The following is a 24,426-nucleotide window of genomic DNA, read 5'->3' on the forward strand; positions in this document are numbered from 1 at the left end:
ATAGTTGATGCAAGCTTTTGACATTTTGAGTTAGAATAGAAATAGAAAATATAAGCTGAAATAAAGATTTTTAAACCAGATGCTCATTTTACAGATACTTTAAAATATGGCAAATGTAGAAATAGAACTTTGCAAAAATGGCATAAAATTCAGAGGCAGCATGTTATGTTTGTCTTGGAGGGAGAGTGGAAATCAGATCTGGGAAAATTTTATAAAAGAGTTGGTGCCTAAAGAGGGTGTAAATGATAACTAGATGTTTGCCAGAAGGTTAGAAGAAGGAGGATATTCTAGTAGAAAAATATATTGAAAGGTTTAGAAGCCTAACCTAATAGATTATGTTTCAGGAAGTACAAATTCTTTATAATGCTGAAATATAAAATATTAGAGGGGTAAGAGTAGAAGGATGTTTGGAGATAAGGCTGGAAAAATAGAGTCAGATTTAAGGTTTTTCTGAGTCCTGTTCAAGAGTTTGGATCCCCCCCCCATTCTGGGGATTGAAACCAGGGGTATTCTACCTCCAAGCTACAACCCCAGCCTTATTTTTTATTCTTTATTTTTTAATTTTTTTATTTTTTTGGTGGTACTGGGGTTCCTGGAAGCCCTTCTAACTCCGGGTTACACTCCCAGACCTATTTTTATACTTTTTATTTGGAAACAGGGTCTCTTAAGCCTTCCTCCTGTCTCTGCCTCCCAATCATGGGGATTACAAGCGTGCGCCACCACGCCCGGCTTTTATTCTTTATTTTGAAACAGGGTCTCACTAAGTTGTGGGTGGCCTTACTAACTAGCTGAGACTGGCGAGTAACTGGTGATCCTCATGTCTCAGCCTCCCAAGTACTGGGATTACAAGCATGTGCCACCACGCCCAGCTCAAGAGTTTGTATTTTAACACATAAGTCATGGGGAATTAATTAAAGGGTGTTAGGCTACAGAAGTGGCAAGACCAAATTACTCTTGTAGAAAGATAAGTAGTATAGCACTGTATAAATGTTGGCGGACCTGAGTGTGTAGATGACAAAACTGAAGGCAAAGGAGACTCACTTGCTTACCACGATCCTTTATGGGACATGGACTTCATACATATTCAAGGTAATCCATGAGATATAGGAGGGATCTTTCCATTCCTACCTCCCTCCTTTTTTTTTTTTTTTTTTTTTTAAGCACTGTATTAGGGGTGGAACCCAGGGGCATTCTACCTTTCAGTGTATTTTTTATTCTTTATTTTGAAACTGGGTCTAAGTTGCAGAAAATCTCACTAAGTAGCTGAGGTGAGCCACGAACTGTGATCCTCCTGTCTCATTCTCCCAAGTACTGGGATTATAAACGTGCATCACTATGCCCAGCTCCTCCCTCCCTTTTCCTTCTTATTTTTCTACTTTAAAATGTATGCCTCTTGCCGGGCGTAGTGGCGCACGCTTGTAATCCCTGGGTTTGGGAGGCTGAAACAGGAGCATTGTGCAGCTTAGAAGCTTGCCTCGAAGCCTGGCTTAAGAGACCCTGTTTCCAAATAAAAAAATATATAAAATAGGTCTGGGAGTGTAGCCCGGAGGTAGAAGGGTTTCCAGGAACCCCAGTACCACCAAAATAAATAAATAAATAAAATAAATAAAAATGTATGCCTCTTATCTTGTACCCCATTAAGATATATGACTATAATGCACCAATAAAAATTTAAAAAGTAATTTGAGACTGGCAAGGAGGTGGGTGCATACCATATCACAGGTTTTAAGCTAACTTTAGCAACATAGTGAGGCCCTCAGCAACTTATTGAGCCCCTGCTTCAAACCAAAAAATGAAAAGGGCTAGGGCGTGTAGTTCTGATTTAGAATGCTCAGTACATACATCATACATACATACATACATACATACATACATTTTTTTTACCATCTTTTTTTTTTGGTGCACTGTATTCATACATCATAGTGGGATACAAACTTTTGTAGACATACATGCACACATCGCCCAGTCAGCCCCCACCCGATCCCCACCCCATTCTTTCCCCATCCCTCCCTCCCATGCTTGGCTTAGTGGTTGACATCTAGTGTTATAGCAATTTATCCAAAATTAAAAATGATAATCTCACATAACAGTTTCATTTGTCTGATACCAAGCACATACATACATTTGAAGTAATTTGAAACTGGGTGTTGTGGCACACGCCTATATCCCAATACTTGGGAGGTTGAGACAGGAGGATCACCGTTTCAAGAATAGCCTCAGTAATGTAGTGAGACTCAGCAACCTAGCAAGACCCTTTTTCAAAACAAAAAAGTGCTGGAGGTGTAGCTCAGAGATAGAGTGCCTCTGGGTTCAATCTCTAATACAAACAAAAACCAAAAAGTAATTTCAAAATTTAAAACCTTATTACTTTAGAGCTCTCATAAAAAGTCACATTTTTTATGTCATTGATTACCCAAAAGAGAGTGTCTGCCATGTTACCAAGGATCAGGCATACACAGATATTACAGGTATTTTTTTTTCCAGAATTAGGGATTATATTTTAGGCATGTAGAAGTCTATGAAATCTTAGAGGATCATTACTTTTATGATTGTAGGTTTCCTCTTTATTTGTATTAATAATGACATATTTAAAATTTATAAGTGGATTATTAGCATTATGGCTGACTAGCTTTCTTGACCCTATTAGTATTTGCATTTATGTGGGGGTTCTAAAAAAATTCCTGTATTTTCATCTTTTCTGTGTGGTTTTATGTCACTTGTCAATACAACAATGTTGTTTTTGTTATATTGGAAGAAATTCACACAGTCACTTTTGTATAAATTACTATATAATGTATTAAAGTTATAATTCTAATGACTAAGCTTATAGTAGATTTAATAGATTTTTGTTTTATCAATCAATTGATTTGATAGAAAACAGAAATTATATTTTTTGTGTTCAATTAAGAAATTTAGAAGTTTAATTCAAACTCTAATTGTAGGTTGTCTGATTTTTAAAGCACATTAGACTCCTAATTATGCCAATTTATGTATCTTAATCTTCTGAGGGCTGAAACAACTCCTACAAATGAAATAAATATTACTTAAAATTGTATATATCAAGTTACCTTAAATGTCTCGGGCATTTTTGATTTTGAGATCTTTCTTAATGTAGGAATTAACTGCTATAATTCTCCTCATATGTTTAGTATGTTTTCTTCGCATTTATTCATCTCTGTTTTTTAGTTTCCTTCATCCTATCTTTTTTTGCTCATTACTTAAGAATATGTTGCTTAATTTTTACATATTTATGAATTTTCTAGCTTTCTTTTATCAATTTCTAGCTGTTTTTCAATGTGTGCTTTGTATGAGCTAAATCTTTTAAGATGCACTTTGACTTGTTTTGTGGCCTTATATATGTTCTATTTTGGAGGGTGCCCCATGTGCACTTGAGAAAAATATGTATTCTTTTCCCAGTCTCTCCTCTTAGGCTTTAGGACAGACTAAGAATAATTTGCTAGTAATGTCTACTCAGCTCTCTGGAACCAGGCAGACTGCTGAGCTGGGGAGGCCCAGAGCAGTGGCAAGACAGAATGCCACAGAGCTTTTCTACCACTTTAAAATGACCTTTTTCTTGACTCATCTCTCACTTGGTTACTATAAACCTGTAGGTATTTTCCAGAGTTCTGAACATTTCTGCTTTGTTTTCAGTGTTTCTTTGGCAGGATGAGGGCTTAGAGCCTTCTTTACCATTTTTCTGAGATCTTCTTCCCTTAGTTCATTTTTTTTAAAGTTTGTTTTATTATAGTAAGAACACTTAACATGTGGCCTACCATCTTAATATTTTTAAAGCATACATACAGTATTGTTGTCAATAGGTGTAGTATTTTATGAACAGATCTTTAGAACTTAATTCATCTTGCTTAGCTGAAACTTTATACCCATTTGTTAGTAACTTTCCATTTCTCCTTCCTTTTACTCACTTTTAATCCATTTGTGTCTTTGACCTCAATTCTGTAATCACTTTATGAATAGTTTATTCATATTTGCATGACTATTTATTCATACTCTTTTTTTTTTCTTTACTCTCTCCAGTGGGCAGAGGCAACAGTGTCTTGGGAAAATCACTTCTCTGAATCTTGACTTTTTATAAATTGGTAATACTCTCCTTTGGTTTTCTCTTTCCTCCCTTTCTGGGTTTTACGGTGATCAAACAAGAAAACGAATATGAAAATATTTTGTAAAGTTAATCTAATCTGCTGATGTGCTACTTTATCAGTGTCTTATTTTCTTTTGTCAGTGAAATATGAGTCATCAAGAGCCATTAAGTAGAAATAAGTCAAACTGGGAGCTTTGTGAGTCTATTTTCTATTCCACATTTTTTGTCAGCAAATTATGGTCACAGCAGAACATGCATATTTTTTGGATCACTGCAGTCTGAAATTATTGCCCTTGAGCAAAGAAAGAAAAGAGAACAAGTGAGGGGAAATCCACATCAAACCTCTTTCAGTCCCTTGCAATCAAATCTGAGCTTAAACACTGCCAATCATATTCATGTACTTTTGTATCTATAATATTAAAACACTGGCTTCTTAAAAAGTCAGTTTTTGTGTGTATGTCTTAAGAGATCATTCTTAATCTTCTATATATTTTAATATACTTTCATAAATTTCCATGTTTCGGGCATAAGACTTAATGATACTTTGCTGGCCACCTGAAAGTATTACCCTTTTAGAGAAAAGCAGTGAGAATAAGATATGCTTTAGGCATATTTGTATAATTTTTTATTATAGCATATTGTTACTAAAAGAAATAAAAAGGGCCGGGAGCTGGACATGGTGGCACATGCTTGTAATCTCAGTACTTCGGAGCCTGACACAGTGGATTGAAGGTTCAAAGCCAGCCTCAGCAACTTAGTAGTCTGTCAACAACTTAGTTTGATCCTGTTTCCAAATAAAATATAAAATAGGTTAAAGGTAAAAGGCCTCTGGGTTTCATACCCAGTACCCCCCCCCACACACACACACAAAGGGCTGGGGTTCCCCTGAGTTCAATCACTACTATTACTACTACTACTACTACTACTACTACTACTACTACTACTACTACTAAAATAAGTAAAAAGCCTCCTTACATGCAAATTAGAGGTATAGTGGGTTTTTTGTTGTTGTTGTTTTTTGTGGGGTGTTTTTTTTTTTGTGGTACTGGGGATCGAACCCAGGGACCTTCTACCTCCGGGGTACACTCTCAGACCTTGTTTATATTTTATTTGGAAACAGGGTCTCTTAAGCCAGCTGAGGCTGGCTTCGAACCTGTGCAATCCTCCTGTCTCAGCCTCCACGCACGGGGATTACAAACGTGTGCCACCATGCCTGGCAGAGTTATAGATTTTTTTTTTAAAGATATATCCTTAACACTTCTTCTAATTTGTCTTAATATACTTTCTCTGTTGTCCTCCAGCAATGTTAATACACCTTGTTACATAATTATTGCTATACTTAACTGACATTTCATTGTCTCAATTCCTTTAAATAATGCTGTTAATACATATAAATACAGAATTATTTTGCAAACATATGTTGTCATCCTCTTGCAGGGGTCTCCCACTGGGCCTTAATATGTTAGAGTTTATTCAGTATTTTGAGTTTCATACATACTTACTTAGACCATGTTGACAGCCATTTGGAGACAGAGATATTCAAAATGTTGTTCTTATACTATTTTGCTTACTGGCCCCAGTATAGGGATAGTATAATAATATTTATAGTGATTATTTAACCCTTCAAGGGATTTTTATTTTCAGGTTTAAAGTGGAAGCTGTCCTGTGAATCTGGCATTAAGTCCCCCCAAAAAAAGAAATACACGTAAAAAAATATTCAGTACAGCATAGTGTAATGTTTCCATATACTCTATATGAGAAATGTTGATTTGAGTATGTTATGCTATTCTTGAAAATATGAGAGCTATAGTTTATTTAGACTTAAAATATTTGATTAAATTAGCTAACATAAACTATTTTTTTGTTTGCAGGATATGTTGATTTTTACCAACAAATCTGATAGAATAAATATAAAAATTGTTGAACTTCTGGGAAGCTAGACACTTTAATTTTGGTTTCTAGAACTAATAATTTTCTATGAGAAATTATTTCTGGTTTTCTGGCTATTACTGAGAACCATTTATACCACCTCATAGAAAAATGAATAATGAGAACTGCTGGAGTTTTCTTGCAAACATAGCTATTACAGAGAGTTAAATCTTTGTGCGCGCTTAGGAAATAAATGCTTAGAAAATTCTTACTGTAAATATGATTATAGCCATTTCCCAAAGCCAATAAAATAAGTATTTGGTCAGCTAATGAAAAATTTAGTCAATGCAATTAAGCAGCTAATGTGGAGACATGAATCCAAGTTTCAGAGCTGTTGAGACCTCTTACCTCAACTTGTAGGCTCAAGTGCTTACTCAGATCTTAGTAGTATAATTGATTATTCAGGGTAAACTTCCTTAGAAATAAGAATATTTCCAAACCTGTAGCTTCATCTTGTGATCAGAAATGTTTTCTTGAGAAATAGGAAGCACTCCTTTTCTTTTTTCTTTTTCTCCCTTCAGCTCCCTCTTTCCTCCCTCTCTCCCTCTCTCCTTCCCTCCTTTCCTTCTTTCCTTCTTTCCTTCCTTTCTTCCTTACTTCCTTACTGGGATATGAGCCCAGGGGCATTCTGCCACTGAGCGACACCCCAGCACTTTGGAGCAGGATCTCACTAAGTCGCATAGGCTGGTCTTAAGCTTGTGACCCTCCTGTCTCAGCTTTCTAAGTACTGAGATTACAGGCATGTGTCACTGTGCCTAGCTAGAAGCACTTCCATTAAAAAAAAAAAAAATCTCTATTGAGTCTATAATGTGTCCTGAAAACCTTTTTATTACCTAAGTGAGGAGTCAGATGATTTGATCTCAGTTCTAAGCTCTTTGCTAGGAAAAAAGATCTTTATATGAAGGAATTCTAACAGTATGTATTTTGCTCATTTCATTTGGAGTTTTAATTATGACACCTGCATAGGAAGAGTAATTTTAAGTATTTTCTAAAACTGTATGAGTTCTTGTTAAATTAGTGCTGTTGAAAACAGCTGGAGGTAATCACATTGCTGAGCAGGTATGTGCCGCTCAGCATTCACGTTCCACACCATGGCTGGCTGCTTCTCTCATATCCCGCGAGGGTTTTCCCACATCAGCACTTTCCCAGATTTCTCACTCCCACTTTTCTCACTCACTCACTCACTCACTCACTCACTCACTCACTCACTCACTCACTCACTCACTCACTCACTCACTAACTCACCCTTCAACCTGTTGCACAGAGAAAATGTACGTGAGTTTGTTCCCTCAAGAGCTGCACCCTGACTATACACTTGCCTGTACACTTGTACTATACACTTGTACCTTTGTCCATTACTTCTGTCCATTCGTAGAAGCAAAATTGCCTGTCTTGCATTTGAGGTGAATCCCATCACCACGCCCTGTGGTTTATTTTGCTGTTCAACTCAGGGATATTACACCGTCAACTTGCCTTTTCAAATTTTCTCTTCTCTGTAGAACTTTTTCTTCACCACATGTATATATTCTGACTTTCATCCTGAAATATTTCCATGTCTTCAATCCTGAATCTTTGACTACTGCTGTCTCATATTCAGTGACAAACTATGGAAAGATGTCTTACGCTTGCTGTTTCCACGTCCTTATTTTTGATTCATCCACTACCAAACCAAATGTAAATTGACTATTGCTTGAAATCCGATTTTACTAATTCACCATTAACTGCCTGCCTCTGCCTGCCTCCCTCCCTCCCTCCCTCCCTTCCTCTCTCTCTGTTTCTCTCTCTCTCTCTCTCCTTTTCTCTCTCTCTCTCTCTCCTTTTCTCTCTCTCTCTCTCTCTCTCTCTCTCTCTCTCTCTCTCTCTCTCTCTCTCTCTCTCTCTCTTTGATTTAACCCAGGGTCATTCTATCTCTGAGCTACACCCTAAACCCTACTTTTTAAAATTTGTATTTTAAACAAGGTCTCAATATGTTGCTAATGGTCTCACTAAATTGCTGAGACTGGCCTTGAATCTGTGATCTTCCCTTCTCAGCCTTCCAAGTACTGGGATTACATGCATGGGCCACATTGGTTGACTTGTAATGACTTTTCTCATTACAAAATTTGATGTATTGTTAGCCAGGCGTGGTGGTGCACGCTTGTAATCCCAGCATTTGGGAGGCTGAAACCAGAGGATCACAGTTCGCGGATAGCCTCAGATACTTAGTGAGGCCCTCTGCAACTTAGTGAGACCCTGTTTCAAAATAAAGAGTAAAAAAAAAAAAAATTAGGGTGTAGCTTGGAGATCAGATGCCCTTGGGTTACACACACACACACACACACACACACACACACCATCTGAATTGGGGAAGGGGACACAAAACAGTTCATAACGAATGATTTTCAAACTTTTTAAAGGAACAAAATTAAAAAAAAATAAAACTAGCTTCATATATAAAGTAGATCAAAACAATAGTGTTTTTTTATAGTAGGATTGACAGGTCCTGAGCTCCTGATGATGGTTTCAAACTTCTCCAATCTAAAGTCTCAAAGGCAGTTTGCCACAACTCAGGGGCTCTGAGAAAGCCAGGTAAACAGACAGTGATGTTAAATCTCAAGTCTGTATTTTCTTTTCTTTAAATTCTGATTTCTCTAGGTTTCCAGTTCTCTTGTAATTAAAAGTTATTGAGCCAGGCATGGTGGCACACGATCGTAATCCCAGCATTTGGGAGGCTGAGACCTGAGGATCGCAAGTTCAAGGACAGCCTCAGCTACTACTTAGTGAGGCCCTCCACAACTCAGTGAGACCCAGTTTCAAAATAAAGAATAAAAAATTGGTCTGGGGGGTGTAGCTTGGAGGTAGAATGCCCCTGGGTTCCATCCCCAGTGGCGCAAAAAACAAACAAACAAAAAACAGAAAAAAAAACACAAAAAAAACTTGAATTTTTTTCATGTCTTTCTTCCCATTAGACTTTGAGCTCCTTGGGAACAAGGATTGTTTTCTCATCTATAGTACCTGAGACTTTAGTAAGGGGTCAAGATATGCTTATTGAGTAAATGGATTCTTTTCAAGACTATTATTTTTTAAAACATACCTACTGCCACCTTTATCTGTTGTGTGGTAGTAGGATAAGATGATTTCTAATTTTTCCTTTCAGTTTTAGGATGTGTTCCTTCCCTCACTGTACCATCTCTGCTCTTACTCATGATTCTTTTCATTTATTTTATGAAACATTTAAAATTTATTTCACTACTGACATGTAGAATTAATTTGGATTTAACTAAAATTATCTTATTTTTGCTTCCATAAACATTGGCTTTTACAAATGAAGCCAACTAAGGACAAATTATATCAAGAATAACCTTTGCTTGGATTTTGCTTCTCTTTTCCCTTCTCTTGAATTATAGCAGATACACTTCAAAGCATAATCTAGAAATGATAAACTGTGTAATGTATTTTGAAATTGGGGATGACAGGTAGAAAGAATTCAAAAGTAGAATTCAAAAAAATAGGGCTCTTTTTGCCTTTCTTTTGACCTTTTAGAGTGATGAAATAAAGTGATTTTTTTTTTACTATAAGGCAATTTTATAATGTATTGAACCAGGTTTTATAAAACTAAGCCTCTAAAACTCATGTTGGAAGAAAAGTTACATGTAACATAACAGAATGTGCTTTTTATTTAAAATAATATACCAGTATGTGCATAGTTATAAGGCATTGCCAAAAAATGTATCTGGAAGCAAAACACAATACTGACAATAATGTTATAATATTTTAATAAGAAAAAAATAATTGTCTTTACACATGATATTTTTGGTCCAAATGATATTTAACCATTTAAGTGGCTAGTCTATTAAAGCAGTCTGTTCCAGAAAAGCTTCATTTTTGGTACCATTGGTTACATTACCACATTACTTATGATAATAGTTAGAGTCCTCCTCCCAACTGATGTTGTGGTTTTACTTCTGGAAGAAAGTGCAAGTTTTCTGTGGGCTTAAATATTAAAAATGCTTCTTAAAAACTTGGAATTATTGCATATTAAATCTGAACTCTTAGAGCTTTTTCAGATTTTTACTGCTATAGTCCTGGTCCCTTGAGCTAAATATTTTATGAACCTGTTTTTACTTGCTGGAAAATAGAATCTTCCATAATTAAGAGAAAACACCAGTTATTTTATTCATTTAACTTTGTCTTTGCTTGTTATTGTTTGACTTAGAGATTTACCCAACTTGTTGACATTATTCAGATTCCAGTATATGAAATAGAACTTTTAAGGACAAGGTGCTTTGAATGGAAAGGTAAATATATTATGAAATCTTTAGCTTCGGGTATGTCTAGTCCTGTTAGAATTTCTTGTTTTTCTTTGCATTTAGAGTTGTATTCCTTTATAATATTTATCTTTGTGTATAAAATTGGTTAATATAGCCTTAGTTTAGCTTATAAGCCTAAAGATAAAACCTCAAAGAATTTTTTTTTTTTTTTTTTTTTTTTTTTTGCGGGTCTGGGGATGGAACCAAGGGGTGTTTGACCTCCGAGCTACATGCCCTGCCCTATTTTTTATTCTTTGTTTTGAAACAGGATCTCATTAAGTTGTGGAGGGACTCACTAAGTAACTGAGGCAGTCCACAAACTGCGATCCTTTGGTCACAGCCTCCCAAGTACTGGGATGACAAGCTTGCGCCACCACGCCTGGCTAGTAACACTAATTTAATTTTTAAAATTCTAATTTCTCTGTTTAGAAATTAGGATAATGGTTTTCTTAATGATAGATGGTTATTAAATAAATATTTATTCTCAAATTATCAAAAAACGTATCTTGAGCCAGGTGTGATGGCACAGGCTTGTAATCTTGTAAACTCGGGAGTCTAAGACAGGAGGATCACAGGTTCAAAGCCAGTCTCGGCAGCTTAGTGAGGCTCTCAGCAACTTAGTGAGACCCTGTTTCCAAATAAGAGATAAAATTGGGCTAAGGTTGTAGCTTGGAGGTAGAATGCCCCTGGGGTCAATCCCTAGTATCAAAATAAATAAATAAATAAATAAATAAATAAATAAAGAGAAAGAAAGAAGGAAAACCCTCAACAAAACACCTTATCTTGTAGGGAACACATAGCATTTACAAGTCTCCAGAGTAAATGCAAGAAAGGTAAAGTGTTTAATGCATTAAGTGAAGAAGTGATTCTACCTGAACGATCTAGAAAAGGAGTGGCCCAGATCAGATGCTAAGTATTTCAAACACAGAGAAGTACAAGAGTAATATAAAAATAATAATTATGCCACTCAGAATTGACACTTTTTTCAAAAGTCTAAAGTTAGTATCTCTTCTCCTTCTGAACAATGCAAAGCCCTTAGATGCTCATCCGTAGTCGTCTGCAGGCTTCCCGTTCTATTTTTGTCACTAGCTTCTTGTTGTTTCTGGCTCATCTTTGTCTCTTTTGTCCTGCTCTTCCTTTGGGGATTAATTTCCTCCTTGCTGAAACATCTTTTCAGTGATTCTTTCATATTTTCCTTTTGGAAAAAAGTATTTTTCTTTCTTTTTTTAAAGTTTTTTTATATTCTGTATTTTTTCTTGCATGTATCTTTTAGTTCACTAATCATTTCTCATTCTGTGGCTAATCCACTTCTTAACCCATCCATTAATATTTTTATTCCAGGAATTCCTGTTCAATGTGTCCTTTTTTTTTTTTTCAGTACTGAGGATTGAACCTAGGGCCATTCTACCTTTGAACTATACCCCCAGCCCTATACTTTATTCTTTATTTTGAAAAGGGTCTTGCTAAATTGTGGAGGACCTCACTTAGCAGCTGAAGCTGGCCATGAACCTGTGATTCTCTTGCCTCAGTCCCGTAAGTACTGAAATTATAAGCGTGTACCACCACGCCTGCCCTCTGTTTGATTCTTTAAGAAAAGAAAATGACTATTCTTATTGTATTGTTCTTTTGCTTCCTTATGGTATCTCTTTCTTTTTTCATCTCTTTTGACATTAAATATACTTCTTTTAAAGTTTTCTTTAGATTATTTCTTGTCTATGGGTCAGTATGAGTCTGACTTTTTTTTTGCGGGGTGGTACTGGGGTTCCTGGAAGCCCTTATACGCCCGGGCTACACTCCCAGATCTATTTTACATATTTTTTTTTATTTGGAAACAGGGTCTCATAAGCCAGCGAGGCTGGCTCCGAACCAGCACGATCCTCCTGTCTCTGTCTCCCAAGTGCGTGGTTTACAAGTGTGCGCTACCACGCCCGGCGAGTCTGACTTTTTCTTTTATAAGCAAGTCCTTGCAGTTTTTGTTGTTATTGTCAACCCCCTTTTAGTGGGAATTATTTTCTCATGGGCATTGGATTATGGAGGTACACTGATAGAGTCACATTTGCTCCTCACGGAAGCCCGCCCATGGACTTTGCTAAATCTGGCCATTTGTTCTCAATTTCTTGGGAGTTGCTGTAGCCTTAGGTGTTCTGAAGTCTAATGTGTGATTTCTTTTCCATCATGTCTCTGAATGGATTACAAGCTTTTTTTTTTTTTTTTTTTTTTTTTCCACGACTGACTCCAGGCTAATGAGCAAGTCTGTAAGTTGTTTTACAGATGGTACTGTATTTTATAGGTTTGGGTCATATGCAGGGAGCCACTCCAGTCCCAGCTTCCTGTCTCTGACAGGACCGAGGCCTGTATCCTGTCCCTGTATGGCATCACTGATGCCTACAGCCTGCCTGAACTTCAGCCAAGAAGCTCACTCCTCTTACTCCAGAATTTTTTCTTTTTCTTTTTAAAAGATTAGTTTATTTAATTATTTTGTTTGTTACGTAAAATTTCTGTTTGGACAGGGAAACTTCTCTTGTCTCTGTTCAGAATGGAGTGGCTGCCAATGAGCCATGGCTTTGGAAGACAGGCAGTGGTAAGGCATTCATAAAGCAGTCTAAGAACAGGAAGCAGCATGACCAAAGGCACAGAGTGGGTAGCTGTGAAGGCTTTACTAAGGAATAACAGAAAACCTCATGGTTGACTTTGGCTAAAATTCAGGGTCCATGGAGATGATTAATGGGAAATAAGTGGAAAGGTGGACTGGAATCAAATACTGTAGGCCTTGAAGAGTAGGGAAAGGAATTTGGTCTTTGTTCTTCAAAATAGGGAGCCAATCAATGTCTATTTGTGTGAGAGTCATGCAGAGCTTTGCCATGAAAAGATTAATTTGGTAACTATGAGTAGGTTGAGACAGAGAATATACTGTAAATAGGTTGATCAGTTATATACTATTAACAGTAGTAAGTGAAAGAGGTAATAATGACCTGAAATAAAGTGACAGTAGTGGCAATACAGATGATGTGGGGAACAGAGAAAGGAGAGCTGGTGAGAATGGAAACAGTGTAGCAATGTAACTTTTGAAAGCACACTTACTAGGATGTACATCAGAGTTGTGAAGTACAGATTGGTGCATATGTTTGTGCCCATACAACTTTATTGTGCATGCGTGTGTATATATATATAATAAAAAAAATCCCATATGTCTCTTAGTATGTGTGTAGTGGAATCCTTGGATGTCTCCCTTATCCTGTAATAAGAGATTAACAAGCAAGGACTCCCCTCCTTTGAAGTCCTCACTTGTATCTTCATAACTGGGAAACTGAACAGGAATAAAGAGGGCAACAATGTTGTTATTATTGTTGGGCTAGACATGGAAATAGATAGGAAGGTAGATTGCATGGGGTATATGTATGTATGTATTTATTGGCACTGGGGGTGGAACCAGGGGCTTTTCTACCTCTGGGCTATACTCCCAGACCTATTTTATATTTTATTTGGAAACGGTCTAAGTTGCTGAGAGCCTCACTCAGTAGCTGAGGCTGGCTTCGAACCTGTGCGAACCTCCTGTCTCAGCCTCCCAAGCGTGGGGATTACAAGCGTGCGCCACCATGCTTGGCTATGACAGGTACATTCTAATAAGCAGAGGAAATTTTGGTTCATAGAAGGTCTATCTCTTGTGAAAGCATACTTAGTGTTAACAGTATCGAGAGGAAGGCATATATGGTGGGCAAGCACACTACTTCATGAATGTTCTGCATAAGATGCTTTACATCTTAATCTTCTTTATCTTTTTCTTACCTAATCTTCTAAAAAACACTATGAAGCATATTTATTATCTCTCTTTTACAGATAAGGAAACTGAAGCTTAAAAATAAAAGCACTTTCAAAATCATAATGTTAAAAAAAATGTTAGTAATTGTCCAGAAAGGGATTCAGACGTATATGTGTCTGTTTCCAAAGTGTATGTTCTTTCTGCTAAACCATTTGTCCTTTTGTGTTTATAAGATAAAGAAGGAAAATGGTACAGGAAAGAAGACTGAGATGTATAGAGGTTCTGCAGTCAACAGAAAACCACATCAGTGGAAAGAATTTCCTTCCATAAACTTAGGAGGGTGCTTAACTAACTAGCTAAATGAGAGGGAAACTGAGTTCGGTTTCTCCACCCAGACTGTTACCTTAGAGAACTTAGTATTTCATACTCTGGTAAAGCAATGGACCTATTAACAGTAGTAAGTGAAAGAGGTAATAACGACCTGAAATAAAGTGACAGTAGTGGCAATACAGATGATGTGGGGAACAGAGAAAGGAGAGCTGGTGAGAATGGAAACAGTGTAGCAATGTAACTTTTGAAAGCACACTTAATGGAGAGAAATGTCAGATTATTAGGAATTTGGCTGAGATCTCTTTGACCACCTGAATTACATCATCGCCACCTTGCTTTTCAGTTTTCATAGGTCAGCTTTTTAACCACTGATCAGTACTGACTTGCACTTCAGATGTATAATCTTCAAAGGGTTCTTTGCAGATAAATTTGATTTTACTAACTGCTGCTTTTCCCATCTTAAGTTGATGTATTGACTTTGCAGGGAAAGCAGAGAGTCCATTAAAACAGTAGAAATAACAATATGACTGTAACATATTTCAGTATTAAACATACACTGGGATGAATTATTACAATTTTATGAATTATTATAAGTGGACCATAGTAGCTAAAAGTAATATTTGCTGACATCAAGGGAAACTCAGAATGGTTCAGTATTTACATACAAATTGTTTATTGGAGTGCTAGTAGCTATGCAGCTGTGACTGTGCCCTGTGTGCTACATTTTTCCGAATAAAATATTTCGTAAATAGAAAATGTATCATATATACATATATCACATTTACATGTATAAGTATATCATATACATATATATTACAAAGAGTAATAATGAAACAGTTGTTTGCTGAGTAGTTTCCGTTTCATTTCTTCTCTGTTGTATACTCCTTCGTGTCCTCTATTTTGAATTCTGCTGGTTAACTTAAGATATGGAACATGATCAGCGCTGTTGAAACCCTCTTAGTGAATTCCTCTTTCCCTGCTGTGCTCTCATCTGAATATGGTGATTATCATTCCTTTGCTTTTTATTTTTATTCTCCCAGTTTTATTCTGTTATAATTGATAAATAAAATTGTGTATATTTACATTGTACAGCTTGTTTAAATCTTAACCTATTTATACTTACTGTATGTGAGGTGAGAACATTTAAAATCTATTTTCTAAGTAGCTTTCAAGTATACAATACATTCTTACTAGCTGTAGTTATGCTGCACAATATATCTGTAGAACTTAGTCCTCATAACCAGACTTTTATGAATTTCTACGAGTGCCCTCACCATCCTAGACTCTGCTTTTATGAGCTCACCTTCCAACATGTGAGATCATTTAGCATTTACCTTTCTACACCCAGCTTATTTCACGTAGCATGATGTTCTTTAAACTCATCCATGTTGACACAAGTGACACAAATAACAGTTCCCTTCATTTTAAAGGTTTAATAGTGTTCCATTGTGTGTCTAATAAATTTATGTGTATATCACTCATTTTCTTAACCTTTTGATGCACATAGGTTGATAACATCTTGGCTATCATGAATAATACTGCAGTAAACATGGGAGTGCAGAATCTCTTGGACATATCAATTCCATTTTATTTGTGTATATGTATTCAATGGCTGCAGTAATTTATGCCCTCACCTGCAGTGAACAAGGGTTCAGTCTTCTCTGCATTGTTGCCTACCTTGTGTTTTTATAGTAGCCATCTATTGTCCTTTTTATAATAGTAGCTGTTGTAACAGTTGTGTGTGGGTGTATGTATATATATAGTGTGTATATAGGGGTAAATGTGTGTATATAGGGGTAAATGGGTGATGTATACAGTGTACTGTTGCTAAGCTGTGATGGTCAGTAGGTTAGGTGAAGTGCATGCATTCTCAATTTTCAATAGGCTTATTGGGATGTAATCCCATTACAAGTTGAGGTGCATCTGTTTTAATTCTATTTACTTATGTATTTCAGTTTTCTTCCACATTATTTTTTATAGTTCTTAATGTTAAGATCTTTAACTTCCTTGGTTAAATCTATTTGTAAGGTTTTCTGTTTGTTTTTGTTTTGTTTTGTTGAGTATATATTTCAAGCAGGATTTTTAAAAAGTTTTTGGTAGTTCCTTGCTAATGTATAGAAAATTCACTGACTTTTCTATGTTGATTTGGCACCCTGAAATGTTTTTGAATGCATTTATTCTAATAGTTTTCAGTGGCATCTTTCAGATTTTCTGTAAATAAAATCATGGCAGCTGCAGAAACAATCTATTTCTTTTCATTTTAGATGTCTTTTATTTCTTACTCTTGCCTAATTGTTCAGGCCAAGATTTCCAGTACTGTATTGAGTAGAAGTGACAAGAGTGAGTATTCTTGTCTGTTTCCTGATCTTACAGGAAACATTTCCAACTTTTTAGAGCCAGTGTGCTCTTTGCTGTGTGCTTATTATATGTGGCCTTTATTGTGTTGAGGGACATTCTTTCGATACCTAATTTGTTGAGAGATTTTTGTTTTGTTTTTGTGGTACTGAAGATGGAATGCAGGGGCAGTCTACCTCTGAGCTAAGCCATCAGCCCTATTTTTTATTCTTTATTTTGAAACAGTCTGACTGAGTTGCAAAGGGCCTCACTAAGTACCTGAGGCTGTCCACAAACCATGAATCTCCTTGTCTCAGCCTCCCAAATGCTGGGATTACAAGCATGTGTTACCATGCCTAGCTTGTTGGGAGATATTTTTATCATGAAAATATGTCTTTTTTTTTTTCCAGGTTTGGGGATGGAACCCAGGCTACACTGAGCTACACCCCCTGCCCTATTTTTTATTCTTTATTTTGAAATAGGGTCTCATTAAGTTGTGGAGGGCCTCAGTAAGTAGATGAGGCTGTCTGTGAATCGCAATCCTCCAGTCTTAGCCTCCTGAATGCTGGGATTATAAGCGTGCGCCACCACACCCGGCTCAAATATGTTTAATTTTGTCACAACTTTTTTTCTAAATCGGTTAAAATGATCATATGGCTTTTGTCCATTCTGATATACTATATAAAATTTATAGCTAAATGCATATTGAATCATCTTGGTATCCCTGGGATAAATATTAAAAGAATATCAATTTTAATATGCTATTGACTTCAGTTTGTCAGTATTTCCTTGAGGATTTTACATTTATGTTCCATAGGGATAATGGCCTATGATTTTCTTGTAGCGTCTGTCTAGCGTTGGGTCTTATAATGTAAATCTCTTGTAGGCAACACATGGGTGTTCTAGAGCTGGGCGTGGTGGTGCACACTTGTAATCCTAGTACTTGGGAGGCTGAGACAGCAGGATCACAGGTTTGCAGCAGCCTCAGCTACTCAGCGAGGCCCTTCGCAACTCAATGAGACCTGGTTTCAAAATAAAGAATAAAAAATAGGGCTGGAGGTGTATGTAGCTCGGAGGTAGATGCCCCTGGGTTCCATCTCCAGTACTGCATCATCATCATCATCATCATCATCTCACTTTGGGTTATTAATATTAAGTCTTTTGTAGGTTTGGCTGAACTTCTTATAAGATCTGATAGCTGGGTGATCTTTCTCTGTGTCTGTCTGTCTGTCTGTCTCTCTTTTTGCAGTACTGGAAATGGAACCCAAGGGCATTCTACCTCTAAGCTATATACCCAGCCCCCTCCCTTTTATTTTATTTTATTTTATTTATTTATTTTGGTGGTACTGGGGTTCCTGGAAACCCTTCTACCTCAGGGTTACACTCCCATACCTATTTTATACTTTTTATTTGGAAATAGGCTCTCTTAAGCCAGCGCGGCTGGCTTCGAATTTGCATGATCCTCCTGTCTCCACCTCCCAAGCGCAGGGATTACAAGCGTGCACCACCACGCCCAGTGTCTGCTCTATTTTTTATTCTTTATTTGAAATAGGGTCTCACTGAGTTGCAAAGGGTCTCACTAAGTAGTAGTTGAGGCTGTCCTCAAACCTCGATCCTCCTGTCTCAGCCTCCTAAGTACTGGGATTACAAGTGTGTGCCACCATGCCCAGCTTGGGTGTTCTCTCTTAGTGGCAGCTCATTTGACTTTTGTCACAGATGTTTGAATAGGTCTGTTTAATGCATGATAGTGAGACCACCATCTGAGAGACAGACAGACAGACACACCACCTTGTAAAAAGAAAGTCTCTAGAGTTCATTACCTTTTTCCAAGTTTTTAACTTTTTATAGGCCTAGTAATTTGAAGTAGAGAAAACTAATATGAATTTTATATTTTAATTTCAGTTCAATTTTTGAGAGCTCTAGATTCTATAGAGCCAGTGTGTTTGAAGAGTTATCATAAGTAGGCTGTGCCTGGAGGAAAAGAGTGTTGCCTCTCAGTCTTGAGTGACAGCCCCTGCCCTCTGCCCCTAGCTGAGGACTGATCATTGTGAACAGCACTTAAAATGAGCACAGTACAGTATTTGAGCCAGATGGTCAATATGGAACTTTGTGTGTGTGTGGTACTGGAGGTAGAACCTAGGGGCTTTTCTACCCCCAGGCTCTACTCCCAAACCTATTATATACTTTAGTTGGAGCCTCACTAAGTAGCTGAGGCTGGCTTTGAACTTGTGTGATCCTCCTGTCTCAGCCTCCCTCCCAAGCTCTGGGATTACAAGTATGGGCTACCATTCCCAGTTCAGTATGGGACTTTTAAAGAAAGAGTAAAAGAGTAATCTCAGATAGTCTCTTATGTTAAAGAACTGAGAAAAGGAACTCTTTCTGAAGCTAAGTATAAATTTGCCACCCTGTTTTGGAGTAAAATTTGCTAAGTCTAATAGAAAAAACCCCAGCAGTTTAGGACATGAAAGTTCAGGAACAAACCTTCCAATATGGTATTCTACTGCTGAATTCGTGTGTGTCTGTCTGTCTGTCTCTCATTTGTTTATGGTACCGTGGATAGAATCCAGGGGCATTCTATCTCTGAGCTATACCCTTAGCCCTTTTTCTTATTTTATTTTGAAACAGGCTCTTCCTGAATTGCTAAGGCTGGCCTTGAAACTCTGACCATCTTGTCTCAGCCTTCCAAGTATTAGGATTCCAGGCATGAGCCATCGGACCTGGGTCTCTTACTCTCTGCTCAGGATCCAGTACTTCTTTTTCCTACCCTTTCTCGAAAGTCCCTCCCCTCCACTACCCAATGCTGGAAATCCCTAGGCAAGCTCATAGCCACCGAGCCATGGTTCAAGACTTCCAAAGTCTATTTCAAAAGGACTTTGATGGGTGATGGCAAAGGAAGGCAACTTTAGACAGAGCATAAGGTAGGATAAGATGCCCTTGAACAAGAATTATCTTAGACATGCATTTGAAAACATACATTTTTCAATATTAAAAAAATAATCCAAGGCATGATTTTTAAAATGTGAGTTTAGTCTGCTCTCACTAAAAATAAAGGTACAGGTACCAAAGTAAGCAAACTTCTTTTTTTTTTCTTTCCTGGTTTCTGCTTATAAGCTTTACACATATTTAAAATAAACCCATGAAAAACAGAAATAGTGTCCTGGGATCGGCTAAATAGTCAGAGCAATTACCACCAGGTTCCAAAACCCAACTGAGCTTGACGTTTGGAAATAAATTTGGCTAAGACTTCTTCCTCATTCTGTTATATAAGGTCTGCATGAAATGATAGTCACCTATGCCAGAAACCCCAGGAATCCTATTCAGCGACGTACTCATAGTGGTCATGAAAGAATTAAAACAACACAGGTGTGGGTTAAGGTAAAGGGGGAAAAGTAGGAAAAACACTGAATTCTCATTGTGTGGTTTCAATGTGGCAGATCCTTTAAAATACTTTGGCATACTACAATAGTTAGAGGTTTGAGAACACTGAGTTAAGATACCTGGAAAATAAAAGCCTACAACTGAATAACAAGAATGGATTAGACTTTATTATTTAGATTGAAGTTAATATAGTTTGCTATGGTGAAAATATTTTGAATTACTTAACAGTAAACAGTTTTGTGCAGCTCTAGAAATCCAAAACAGCAGTATATAAATAGGGAGAACTCTTCAAAAAAAGTCAGTCACAGACATGTTTCATGTAAATGATTGCTAGAAGGGAAGTGCATTTTCTTCCGTGCTGTGCAAAGAAATTTTAATTGACCTGATTTTGGCAGCAAGATTCATACAACTTAGCATTAATTACTCAAGTTTTAAGATATTTGTTCATTGCTCTGCATTATGACCGTTCAAGAAATACTGTTTTCAAGTGATAATTAATCATTTTAGATAAACTATTTAAAATACATTTATGGCCTCTATGAGTATGACTGTTTATTACATTTTACCTATAAAGCTGAACTGTTTTACATACTCTTTATGGAAACAGTGCACAGTCATAAATTAAAAGATGCAACTGTTTGGGCCGTTTTACTGGTGGTCCTGTGTTTTCTGCCAGCTGTGCAGCTGTTTCAGGTTTCTCGGGATAACATATAAAAAGCTGTATGCACACTTCAAGTTTATGCTGGAATTGGCAAGCCAGAAATGGTATGACTCAACTTTCCCAGAAGCAAGCTATACCAAAATGTGATGAATCAAAACAGTTAGTTGCACAGTGGTTTGTATTACAGCTATGAAAACCAATTCTCATTTGTGATAGTTGGCTTCTTACAGTTGACAAACATTCTCTTGTGGTACTTGGCTTCTTCCAGGAGCGAACAGCCATTGGAGCTAAGACTATGCTTTTCTTTTTATTATCTGAGGAAAGAAAAGAGCATGAACTATCATCTAGTGTGGGATGAAAATTAGCTTAAAATATGTATCAAGCATGGAACATTTTATTTCCGTGTTATTTGTAAGTTATTTGTAAAAATATTACTCACTTATTATTATTTGCATGATAGTAAGTTCCCAGTGAAACCAGGTTGATTTTTAGATTGTGAGGTGGCAATATCTCTTTTCTTATTCATCAGAATTTTTTTTTTTTTTTTTTTTTGTGGTACTGGGGGTGGAACCCAGAGGCTTTCTACCTCCGGGTTATACTCTCAGACCTATTTTTTTTATACTTTATTTGAAAACAGGGTCTCACTAAGTTGCTGAGAGCCTCACTAAGTAGCTGAGGCTGGCTTCGAACCTGTGCGATCCTCCTGTCTCAGCCTTCCAAGCGCGGGGATTACAAGCGTGAGCCACCACGCCCGGCCTTATTCATCAGAATTTTAACACTCACGTTTAACACGTTTGTGTGTGTGTGTGTGTGTGTGTGTGTGTGTGTGTGTGTGTGTGTTCATTCTGGAAGGTAATAAACATAACTTTATGCTATGTGATACGTTTGATGAATCCCTATTTTTTATTTTTATAAATTTTATTTATTTATTTATTTATTTATTTATTTATTTATTTTTGCGGGTCTGGGGGTGGAACCCAGGGGCATTTGACCTCCAAGCTACACTCCCTGCCCTATTTTTTATTCTTTATTTTGAAACCGGGTCTCACTGAGTGGCAGAGGACCTCACTAAGTAGCTGAGGCTGTCCTTGAACCATGATCCTCCTGTCTCAGCCTCCCAAATGCTGGGCTTACAAGCTTGTGCCACCATGCTCGACGATGAATCTATTTAAATTATTTTTGTGGGTGCAGGGGATGGAACCTAGAGCCATTCTTCCTCTGAGTTATACTCTCAGCTTGACCTTATTCTTTTATTTTGAATCAGGGTCTTACCAAGTTGCAGAGGGCCTCACTAAATTGCTGAGGCTGGTGACGAACCTGCTATCCTCCTGTCTCAGACTCCCAAGTACTAGGATTACAAGTGTGCATCACCACACCTGGCTTAGCATTACAATTTCTTTTTTTTTTTTTTTTTGGTCCAAGAATGGCATTCTAATTTTTAATAACCAAATTATGAACCAACCCAGATGAATCAATAGATGAATGGGTAAAGAAATATACACACAATGGAATTCTACTCAGGTTGGAACCAGAGTATATTATGCTAAGATCCACAATTCTCAGAAAGTCAAGGGTTGTTTGGAAGTCAGAAAATAGGAAACATAAGAGGCTTCAATGTAGAGAAAGACATATAGAGTAGGGGCAGGAGTTTGGGGAAGGGAATTAGGGAGGGAAAGAGGAAGGACTGAAGAAGGAAACTGTTCAAATAATACTGCAGCAAACCAATTCACTATCAAGGGTGTGGAGGGAAGAAGGATTGTTGGCTGTTGGAGAGGAATGTACCAAGAGCTGTGTGTATATATTTTTTTTTTATCACATTGAACCTCATTATGACATATAATTGCAGCGCACTAATAAAATATATATTTTTTAAAGTCCCTTGGTATTCTCTAAAATGTGATGCATCCTAGGAGGGTATGTAAATCGGATGAAGAGAGAAAATATTAAAACTTTTATTTAAATGTTTTTATCTAGCCGAGCATGGTGGTGCACCCTTGTAATACCAGTACTTGGGAGGCTGAGACAGGAGGATCACAGGTTCGAGGATAGCCTCATCAACCTAGATTTCCTTTTTCCAAATAAAAAATAAAATTGGGTTGGGGGTATAGCTCAGAGGTAAAAATGCCTCTCTGTTTTCGATTCCTAGTACCACCAAAAAGAAAAGAACTTAAAATAATGTTTTTATCCCATCCTTTGAATTATCTGTTTCAATATATTTTATAATGTTCTATGTTAGTATATTATGCATATAATGTATATAATTATGTATATATGTATATAAAAGCATATAGCGCTTTATAATATATAAATAAATATACAAAATTTGGAGGTTGTATCCTTTGGCATTCTTACATCTATGATCTAAAGATTGACCACATGACTTAGAGGAAAGAAGATTTATTTTCTTAGGATGTTTCAGGCTCAGTCCATGAGACTGGGGATGACAGCTCTCAGGGCATGGTGGGGGAGGCAGGGGACGCGCACAGGCTGCGCTCCTCTCCTCCTGGAGGCCGGGACTGAGAGACAGCAGAGGCAGGAAGGGTCATGTATAATCTCTGAGGCTGTACCCCAGAACCCACCTCCTCTACACACACCCTGCCAGCCTACTGGGTCTCACCCAGGAAAATCTGTTACAGTGGATTTATCTACTTCTGGGATTATAGCCATCATAACTAAATTATGTCAACTCTGAATATTAATAAATGAGCTTTTTAGGGAACACTTTATATCTAACTATAACAGAGGTATATGAACAAATACTTTATCTTACTATAAATATACTACCCAAAATAGTTTTAGATCATAGCTCAATATATATTCCCTTCCTCCTTTTTCTTTCCTATTTGACCTTTGGCAGAGAGGCAAAGAATTGATTTAGCACCTTGATTTGTGGCACTGTGACTAAATTATAGCCAATTTTAAGAGCTTAACTTGCATTTTATTTTGACCACTTTTTTTGTTTGGTATCTTATGCTGCCATATATTTTTTAAATCACACAAGCTTATTAAACATGGATATAAATCAAATACTGACTTGTTATTATGTTAGAAATAATAACTTTCTCATGCATTAAGATCTTGACACACAGGAAGTTTGAATGAATGAGTAGAAAGATTCCAAGTTATTAAAATGTTCTGGTACCTGATTTATTCATTTGCTGTAAAGTGAGTGAAGCCGCTTTACTTCCTGAGACCTGAAGAAACAATGTGGTTTCCTAAAGCAGTCATTAGAGCAAAGCTGGGAATGTTTGTTTTCTAGCAATGTCAGTAGTCATGCTAAAAAGTTGTCCCTCTCTGGCTAGGATTGCCTTTTCTTTTCTTTTCTATTTTCTTTTCTCTCCCCTCCCTCCCTTCTTCTTCTCCTTTCTTTTCTTTCTTTCTTTCTTTCTTTCTTTCTTTCTTTCTTTCTTTCTTTCTTTCTTTCTTTCTTTCTTTCTTTCTTTCTTTCTTGCTCAGGCGCGTGCCCCCCCCCCTCTCTTTCTTTCTTGTGGTACTGGGGATTGACCTCAGGGGCATTCTACCTCTGAGCTACACTCCAAGCCCTGCTTTTTATTATTTATTTTGAAACAGGATTTTACTAAGTTGTAGAGGTAAAATACTAAGTATCTGAGGCTGGCCATGAACCTACTCCTGTCTCAGCCACCCA

At 37.1% G+C, this 24,426-nt stretch overlaps 1 protein-coding gene across 2 annotated transcripts in view; it reads left to right on the forward strand.

The window, feature by feature from the left end:
• MNAT1 (MNAT1 component of CDK activating kinase) overlaps positions 1 to 24,426 on the forward strand; it is a gene marked incomplete at both ends in the record, with an annotated part of 167,761 nt that overhangs the window by 142,343 nt on the left and 992 nt on the right. The gene's annotated exons all lie outside the window — the stretch shown is intronic.

Source organism: Muscardinus avellanarius, assembly GCF_963383645.1.
Source record: "Muscardinus avellanarius genome assembly, chromosome: 12".
In the NCBI taxonomy this organism is placed as follows: domain Eukaryota; kingdom Metazoa; phylum Chordata; class Mammalia; order Rodentia; family Gliridae; genus Muscardinus; species Muscardinus avellanarius.